The sequence below is a fragment of the Pteropus alecto genome, unplaced genomic scaffold (genome assembly GCF_000325575.1).
Source record: "Pteropus alecto unplaced genomic scaffold, ASM32557v1 scaffold259, whole genome shotgun sequence".
Classification (NCBI taxonomy): Eukaryota; Metazoa; Chordata; class Mammalia; order Chiroptera; family Pteropodidae; genus Pteropus; species Pteropus alecto.
Window position 1 is genome coordinate 519,469 of NW_006442492.1, and position 9,238 is coordinate 528,706.

Consider the following 9,238-nt stretch of genomic DNA (forward strand, 5'->3'; position numbering starts at 1 on the left):
CCCCCGCACCTACCATTGTGTAGCTGACTGCTGCTGAGAAGACAAAGTAAAACTTAGCAAGGGGAGCCGAGAAACCTGCTAATTGCAATGCCCCTCCAGCGCCCTCTACTGACAAAAATTAACATCATGCTCGCTTCAAGGAGAAATGCTTGAGAATGAAATTTATTATCAAAAAGAAGATAATAAAGGGTGAGCTCTGATCTAAGAGACAATAATTGACAACTGGCACATGTTGATGTGCAAAAGCCCTAGAATAGTCGAAACAATCTTGAAAAAGAAAAACAAAGCTAGAGGTCTCGCACTTCCTTATTTTAAGTAATCAAGACTGGCTGCCAATTGATTTTTGACAAAAGTACCAAAACAATTCAATGCAGAAAAGGAATACCTTCTCAACCAATAGTACATGAATAATTATATATCATAAGGAAAATTTCATTTCAACTGCTATCTCATAATTTTACATATATTCATATATTTTATAATATGTTATAATAATATAAGTTTATATTTTTATCAGTTTATATTATATATATGAGATAGAGGTTAAAATGAAATTTTTCCTTATGAATCTCTAGTTGTTCCTGCACTATCGGTTGAAAAGACTTTTCTTTTCTGAGATGAATTTTTTTGGTATACATATTTATATATAAAATTTATCTATGCTTTTATATATAAAGTCATATATATGAACTTGAGATGGATCTTAGACCTAAATGTAAATGTAAAATGTGTAAAGCTACAAGGAGAAAATAGATAAGCATATCTTTGTATCCAGAGGAAGGCAAAGTTTTCTTAGGACACAAGAAGAAGCAATTATAAAAGAAATTAGGCTTCATCAAATATCTAACTTTGCATCAGAAGACACTGTTAAGAAAATGAATAGACAAGCCACAGACTGGCAGAAAATATATACCCGCAAAGGATTTGTATGCAGAATAAAAGACTCCTACGGTTCAATAATAAAAATTCAAACCCAGTTAAAATTAGGCAAAAGACTTGAATGGACACTTCACAAAGTAAAACAGATAAGTGGTCGAGAAGCACATAGAAAAGTGCTCAACATCATTAGTCATCAGGGAATTGCAAATTAAAACTACAGTGAAATATATTTGCAAGCAATGCCTCCGATAAGGGTGTAATATCCTAAATACACAAAGAACTCATACAACTCAATAACAACAACAACAACAACAAAAACAATCCAATTAAAAAAGGGGCAGAGGTTTTACACAAAAAGCTTGCCAACCCCTGCTCTAGAGTGTAAACCCTATGAAGACAATGTACTTTGTCTATTTTTCTTATTCCTGTATTTTTAGCACTCAGAATATTGCCTGGCACCACGCACAGGTACTTGTTAAATATTTATTAAATGATTGAACACATAGATGAATGAATATCCAAATGTATCTAGAAAATGATTTTCTTAGATCAACAATAATTGAGCACCAACTTGTGCCAGGCATTGGACTTGGTGCAGAGGACACCATAATAATCAGAGACCAATAAATTCAAAGGCACTATGAAGAAAGTCACATTACAGGTAAATGCCAGGTGTTATGGGAGCCATAAGGAAGGATACCTGAGCAAGGCATCCAAAGATGATGGCTTCTAAGGATGAGTTCTCCAAGTAAAAGGAAGCATGAAGGGCACTACAGGCAGAGAGTGGGAAGTGCATTGGTCCAAACTGTGACAACCACAGTTCTCGCCATTTACAACAGCATGAATGGCCCTTGAAGTAATCATGCTAAGCGAAATAAGCAGACAGAAAAAGCTGAAAATCTCATGATATCACATATATGTAGGATATAAACCTAAAAGCAACAAACAGGACAAATGAACAGAGACTCATGGACATGCACAATAGATAGTGGTTACCAGAGGGTAGAGGGTGGGAGGAGGTGGAAGGTAGATGGGGTAAATGTGGTCAAATATGTGGTGACAGAAAGAAATCTAACTAGGGGTGGCGAAAACAAAACATATATATATATATATGCCTTACTGTTGAATTGTACACCTGAAACTTACTGGATTTCGTTAACCAATGTCACCATAATAAAAAAATTTTTTAAAAAGAAAAAATAAAACAGTAGGACTGATAAGAGGTGTTGGATTAAGGAGAGGGATAGTTAAATGCAAGGGGATCTCTTTTTGAGGTGATGAAAATGTTCTAAAATTAACTAGTGTTGGTTGCGCATGTATGTGAATATATCAAAACCACCGAACTATACATTTTACATGGGTGAATTGTATATGTGATTTATATTTAAATAAAAGCATTAAAAAAAAAAAACTTATAGCGAGATACTACCAGAATAGTTCAAATACAAAAGACTAACAACATCGAATATTAGTGAGGATGTGGAGCAGACAGAACTGTCATTCACTGCCGGTAAGAATGTAAAGTGATTGGATCACTTCGGGAGAAGGTCTGGCAGTTTCTAATGAAGTTAACCATGCCTCCTCTATCCTTTGATTCGGCAATTCCATTCCTAAGTATTTACATAAGAGAAATGCAAACATATGCCCACAAAAAGACTGGAACATGAAGATTTACATCAACGTTATTCATAATGGCCCCAAACTGGAAACATTCCAGATTTCCATCAACTGGAGAAAGCATGTGGACCATCCATACAATAGAATGCGCACATTGATAAAAGAGAAATGGCTGGTATGCACGGATGACTCTCACAGACATTATGCCGAGTGAAAGAACTCAGACACAAAAGGGTGCATGCCGCATGATCCCATTTATATGACATTCTAGGACAAGCAAAACTAATCTACAGTGAAAATCAGAACAATTGTTGCCTGGTTAGAGGGATTGTCTGGCAAAGGACATTTTTGGAGTGATGGAAACGTTCTCTAACTCCATAGGGCTGTGTGTTATGTGGGTGTATCCATTTGTCAAGATACATTGTTAAGGTTTTATGCATTTTGAGATGTTTTATTTTTTAAAAACCATTAAACTAGTCAAGAGGGGATGGGATGGAGAGTAGACGGAGGTATAAATGAAAAGTGGTAGAATGTTATTAATTGTTGAAGCTGGGTATAGGAGGGATTTAATATACTATTCTGTTTACTGTGTATATATTTTTAAATTTCCCATAATAAAAAGTTTTTTAAAACAATTGCCACTAGATGTCTCCCTACACTAGCCAAATGGAGCTAGAATAAACAATTGCCTGCTCACTAAGATTGAAAACAATGCATTTAGATCAAACAACATTTTAGTGATTTCAAATATTCTCATTTTAAGGTTCTGTTCTGTCTTTATAAGAGAGGCAGTATAGCATAGTGATTAAGCACAAGGACTGTGGAACATGAGCCCATTCAGGTTCAAATTCTACCTCTGCCTTCTTGGCTGTACAACCTTGGGAAAGTCTCTTAATCTCTTCATGTCTCCGTCGTTCCTGTTCCACATCTGTAAAATGGAATCAGTGGTGCCTACTTCACAGGGTTGTTGAACAGAACCACGAAAAGTACTTGGATCAGTGCCAGACACAATGTCCGCTGCGTGAGCTCTTGTTTCTGTCCTCATTAGTGTTAATAATACATTAGAAACAAGAACATATTAAAGCAAAAAATCTGTTGGCTAGTAGTCAACAAGGCCTTATGAAATTGGGAGTGGGCAGGAGTCTGGAATAACATCTAAAGCTACACCCACAGATATTACTACAGTCAGACCTCTGCAGGTGGTGGGTGTAGAGATGAACAAAGCTTCTTTCTTAGCTCAGTCCGAGAGAGAAGAAGGTGATGTGCTTACAAGAGCGAGCCCTATAGTCAGCCTAGGGCCTTATGTAATCTGCAGCCCAAAGAGATTTGATAAACCTCCTGGATTCAGGAATGAGACAACAAAATCACAAGAAACCTAAATATATAAAATTAAGGAAAGGAGAGCCTTTCTGATTAAAGGAAAGGTGAAAGTCTCGCTGGTTGCCCCATGGACACATGGGAGAAAGTCTGGGAAACCCTTAGGACAAAAAAGAATTTGCAAACCCCTACATATCCCCTGAATCACGTTCCCCACGCTTCATGATTTGAATACTTCCTTTTCATTTATAATCTGTGCACCACGAGTACTAATTTTTACTTCATTTATTTCTTCAAATAGCCTTTTTTCCCCTGTAAATATATACAGTTAAATTTTTTATTATGAAAAATGTTCACATACAAGACGTATCAGAAGCATAACAGATGGAACATACCCATTACTCAGCTTCAACAGATACCAACTAATGGTGTCTCTTATTTCACCCTGGCCCTACCCCTCCTCCTGACACTGGAATCTTTGAAGGTAAGTCACAAACATCATTTTATAAATCCTTCAGTACGTATCTCCAAAGGACAATAACTTTTTAAAATATATGTATACAACACCATTATCCTAAAGGACTTCATGTTTCCTTAAGATTAATTATCATACCCAATCAAATTTCTATCTTTTGTGATATTCTTTACAGTTGGTTTGCCCATATCAGAACCTAAACAAGGTACAACATCACATTTAGCTGATGTGTCTCTCAAGTCTATTTTGTTCTACAGATTTTCTCTCCCTTTTTTTCTTGTAATTTATTTGTTGAAGAAATTGAACAATTTGTCCTGTAGAGTTTCTCACATTCTGGAATTTATTGATTGCATTCTTATGGGATCATCTAACATGTTCTTCTACTGAAGTTCTTGAAAACTCGTAGTTTGATCTAGAGGCCTGATCAGATACAGGATTAACTTGTTTTGTCAAAAAAAAAAAAACTTCACAGGCAGTGTAGTGTACTTCCAGCAGGAGACGCATAAGGTCTGGCTGTCTTTTCAAGATGTCAGTGTTCTCATACACATTACCTAAATCCATGTTTTCTTAGAAGTTTCAAAAAAAAATGGTAATATTCTAGTTCTGTTGCACCTTTATATGTTATCTGGGATCTTTCTATAAAGAGAAGATTTCCTTATCAACCATTTAGTTGTCCTAAGACAGTTTGTAAAGAAAGTCAGGAAGGATAGAGGCTTGATATACCAGTTTTCAGAATAGTGAGTTGGTTCCTTAGCATCCTCCAAAGGTGATGTTTTTAATATCATTATGAGCTCATGGCTATAAATGTATTTGATGTGTTTCATTCCATGGCAATTACTATTCTTCTTGATGCTCAAGTTATCCAATTTTTGATGAGTGGGAACCCATTGAAAGGACTCTTGGGTCCTTTTTTACATGGCTTTAATAGTCTTTGATAGCTTTCTTACTTATCAGGATGCCAATCTTTCTCAAGCTGATCTTATATATTTTCAACCTAGACCTTGAGTCTGCACAATGAGTTCTGATTTTTTACGGTGGGAAAGTGATAGATACCATAATCTGACACTAGAGGCACTTATTGCTACTAGGTTGGCCACTGTTTCCTAAGCCTTTTCAATTGAGAGCTCAAGTATTTTTTACGGAATTGTTTTCCTTATTTCTTTTTTTTTTCAGATAATTCATTGTTAATGGAAATGCTACTGACTTTTGCATATTAATTTTGTGTTCTGCAACTTTACTGAATTTGTTGATTAGATCTAACAGTTTTTTGATGGAGTCTTTAAAGTTTTCTATGTATAAAATCATGTCATCTGCAAATAGGGCTAATTTTACTTTTTCCTTTCCAATTCTGATGCCTTTTGTTTTTCTTGCCTGATTGTTCTGGCTAGGACTTCCAGTACTATGTGGAATAGAATTGGAGAGAGTGGGCACTCTTGTCTTGTTCTTGATCTTAAAGGAAGCAAGAAAGTTGTTTTTTTTTTTTTAAATAAAATACAGCATGAGTTTATTCTGAGTCTATCAATTCAAATACATACATAAGAGGTTTGCACTTAACTTTATTTTTCTTATATCTCTTCCCCTTTCCCTTATCCAAAAATTCCAGTTCGATGACTCAATTAATTCTTCACTGGCTTTACTTCACAAGACACACACAGTAGTCTCAAAATAGCAATATCAACACTATCACTAATGTGATTACTGAAAACAATTTGAAATTTTTTGAATCGTCTTCAGAATGTACTTGGGTTGTATAGGCACATTACTGTGTTTTTTAAGCACTCTTGAAATAATTAATCTCTATATGGCTATATAAGCAACAAGATACACATTTAGGTTCATTTCTTTCATTTTACTTCTTATTTGAGGGGGTTAAATTTTGTTTTATAATTATGTAAAATAGTTCTAAAGGACAAAGTAAGGCATATTCAAAGAACTAGCATTTGTCTTGTCCCTTCTGCCCTACTCTTTCTTCTGTAAATAAACATTTAAAAATGTTAAAATGCTAAAATTGTTTTATTTCTTAAATATAAGCAAGTACACATAGATTTGTTTCCTTCTTTTTTAGACAAATCTTTTTTAGACTTTGTCTTTTCACTGGGAAATCTCTCCTCAAGATGAGCTCAGAGTTGTTTATAATAACATTGCTCATTCATCTTTAGAGCTGCAAAGTGCTCCACTGCATGTAGAAATCTTATAATTTGTTCAGATAGCCCCATAGTGGAAGATCTTAACCTCTTTCAGAAACTGACAGATGAGGGCAAAAAAAAAAAAAAAAATCAGTAGGACATATAAAATCCAGACGACACAATTAACTCATGCAAGTATAACTGTACACAAAAATTATAGAATCTACATTTTGTTTCAAAAATACATAGAACATTTACAAAAATTGACCACAGCCTGGGCCATAAATCTCAAATTTCAAAGGATCTCAATCATAAAAAGCTGAATCGAGCTTCTAGGTCAGCACTCCAACAGGACCTTCCGAGATGACGAAAGTGTCCTAGAGCTTCGCTGCCCAGTACAGCAGACACTCACCACATACATGGCTTCTGAGCATTTGAAATATGGTGAATGCGACTGAGGAACTAAACTTTTAATTTAATTAATTTAAATTTACATATCCAAAGTTGGCTAGTCACAGCACAGGTCTAGATCTAACTTCTAATTCAAAGGATAACAAAGAATGAAAAACACACTAAACAACACTGCACTATACAATCACTTAAATCCAGACTGGGAAACTATAGGACAAACCACCTAGTTCCTTCAACATATGGTGAAGAAAACTGCAAGGGAACCTATAAAAAGATGAAAGAGGAAAATACAAGTCAAAAACCACAAGGAGATAATACTTTATACTCACGAAGAGGGCTACAATCAAAACGTCAGATAATAGCAAGTGTTGATGAGGAAGTGGAAAAAATGGAACCGTCACACACTATTAATGGGGTTGTAGAAACGGTGCAGCTACTTTGGAAAATAGTCTGGTGGTTTTTCAAAAAGTTAAATGTAGACTTACCATATGACCCAGCAATTCTATTCTTAGGTATATACTCAAGAGAAATGGAAACATGCATACATACAAAAACTTGTACAGGCATGTGCATAGAAGCATTATTCCTATTAGCCCATCAACTGATGAATGAATAAACATCCACGCAATGGAATATCATTTGGCAATAAGAAAGAATGAAGTACTACTATGTGTCATATAATGGATGAACCTTGAAAACACTATGCTCAGTGAAAAAAGCTAGCCGCAAAAGATCACATATTGTATGACTCCATTTATATAAAATATCCAGAACTGATTAATCTATAGAGATGATTAGTTCATTAGTGGCTGCCAAGTGCTGAGGGTTTTGAGAGGAAATGGGAGGTGAGTGCTACAGGGTATGAGGTTTCTTTTTGAGGTGGTGAAAATATCCTAAAATTGATTTTGGTGACTGTTGCACAACTCTGATATTCTAAAAACTCTAAGTTGAGCATTTTAAAGAGTGAATTGTATGTATAGTAGGTGGATTATATCTCAATAAAGTTGTTACCCCAAAAAATCTAAATGCAAAAGGCAAACCTATAAAGCTTTAGAAGAGAACAAAAAAATTATCTTAATGGCCTTTGGGTAGGGAAGGATTTCTTCATAATTCATACAAAAAAGTGTCAACCATAAAGAGAAATCTTGCCTATAATATAAAAAGAGTGCAAAAAAAAGCTACAGAGTGGAGGAAAAGCTACTTCTAACACATAAAGAGAATCTAGGAATAAATAAGAAGAACCAACCAGTTCACTGATAAATAGGCATTTCATAGAAGAATCAAATAGCCAATAAAAATATGAAATATGCAAATTAATACCCTAATGGAATATAATTTTAGACTTAAATTGGTAAAAAATTAAAAGCCTAGTAAGACAGGCTAATGAAGACGTGAACCAACGGAAATTCTCAAACTCTGTGGATAGGAGTGTAAATTGGTACAACTACTTTGGAAAACAATTTAGCATAGCCTACACTTACCCTTTGACCAAGCAATTTCATTCTCTTTGTTTATGTGCAGTGGGGACAAACACAAAAAGCATACAGCAGCATTATTTGTAACAGTCTAAAACAGGGAAGAACTTCCATTTCCACTAACAATACGACACACTGCAATCCCTATGGCACAGAGGTATAGACAAACTACAAACAGTTATGCAGAGTATACATTGCACCATGCACTGCCTTAAGTGCTTTTCATAGATGAATTTATTTGAAGATGGGGAAACTGAGACACAGAGAGGTTAAATAACTTGCCACATAGATGGTACATGCCAACTGAGATTCAAACCTAGATAGTCAACTCCAGAATCCAAGCTCTTTTTAACACACTCCAGAAGAACACAAAGGATGACTTTAAGAAATGGAAATACAGTCTACAGCCATGCTACCCTGAACAAGCCCAATCCCGTCTGATCTCGGAAGCTAAGAAGGGTTGGGCCTGGTTGGTACTTGGATGGGAGACCACCTAGGAAGACCAGGTGCTGTAGGCATAAAAATGAAAAAATAAAGGATTGGAAGCTGACAATGTCCTTGCAATCTGTGAGGTCAACCAAGGGTTGCCTCGCCTAAAAGAAAAAGAAAAAGAAAAAAAAGAAAGAAATGGAAATACATGCCAAATCCTGGATAGGAAGACTCAACAAAATTGTTTAATTCAACCATTATGCTGTGCACAACTGTGAGTGAATCACCATTATGCTCATCATCATGGTTGGATCTCAAAAGAAAGTGTTGTTCAAAGAAATCAAGTCACAAAAGAATATATAGTTTGTTTCTATTTTAACAAAGGCTATGAACAAAATCAAGCAATATTTTGCTTGAAGATACATTCATAGGTTCTAAGACTACCAAGAAAACCAAGAATTGTGTTTCATATCTTACACTGGGTAGAGGCATATGGGAGTTTAGTATTC

General features: G+C 35.3%; 1 pseudogene; it reads left to right on the forward strand.

Annotated features, from left to right (window-relative positions):
* Positions 1–8,699: 8,699 nt before the first annotated feature.
* On the forward strand, positions 8,700–8,818 carry LOC112471394 (annotated as a pseudogene).
* Positions 8,819–9,238: the final 420 nt, after the last annotated feature.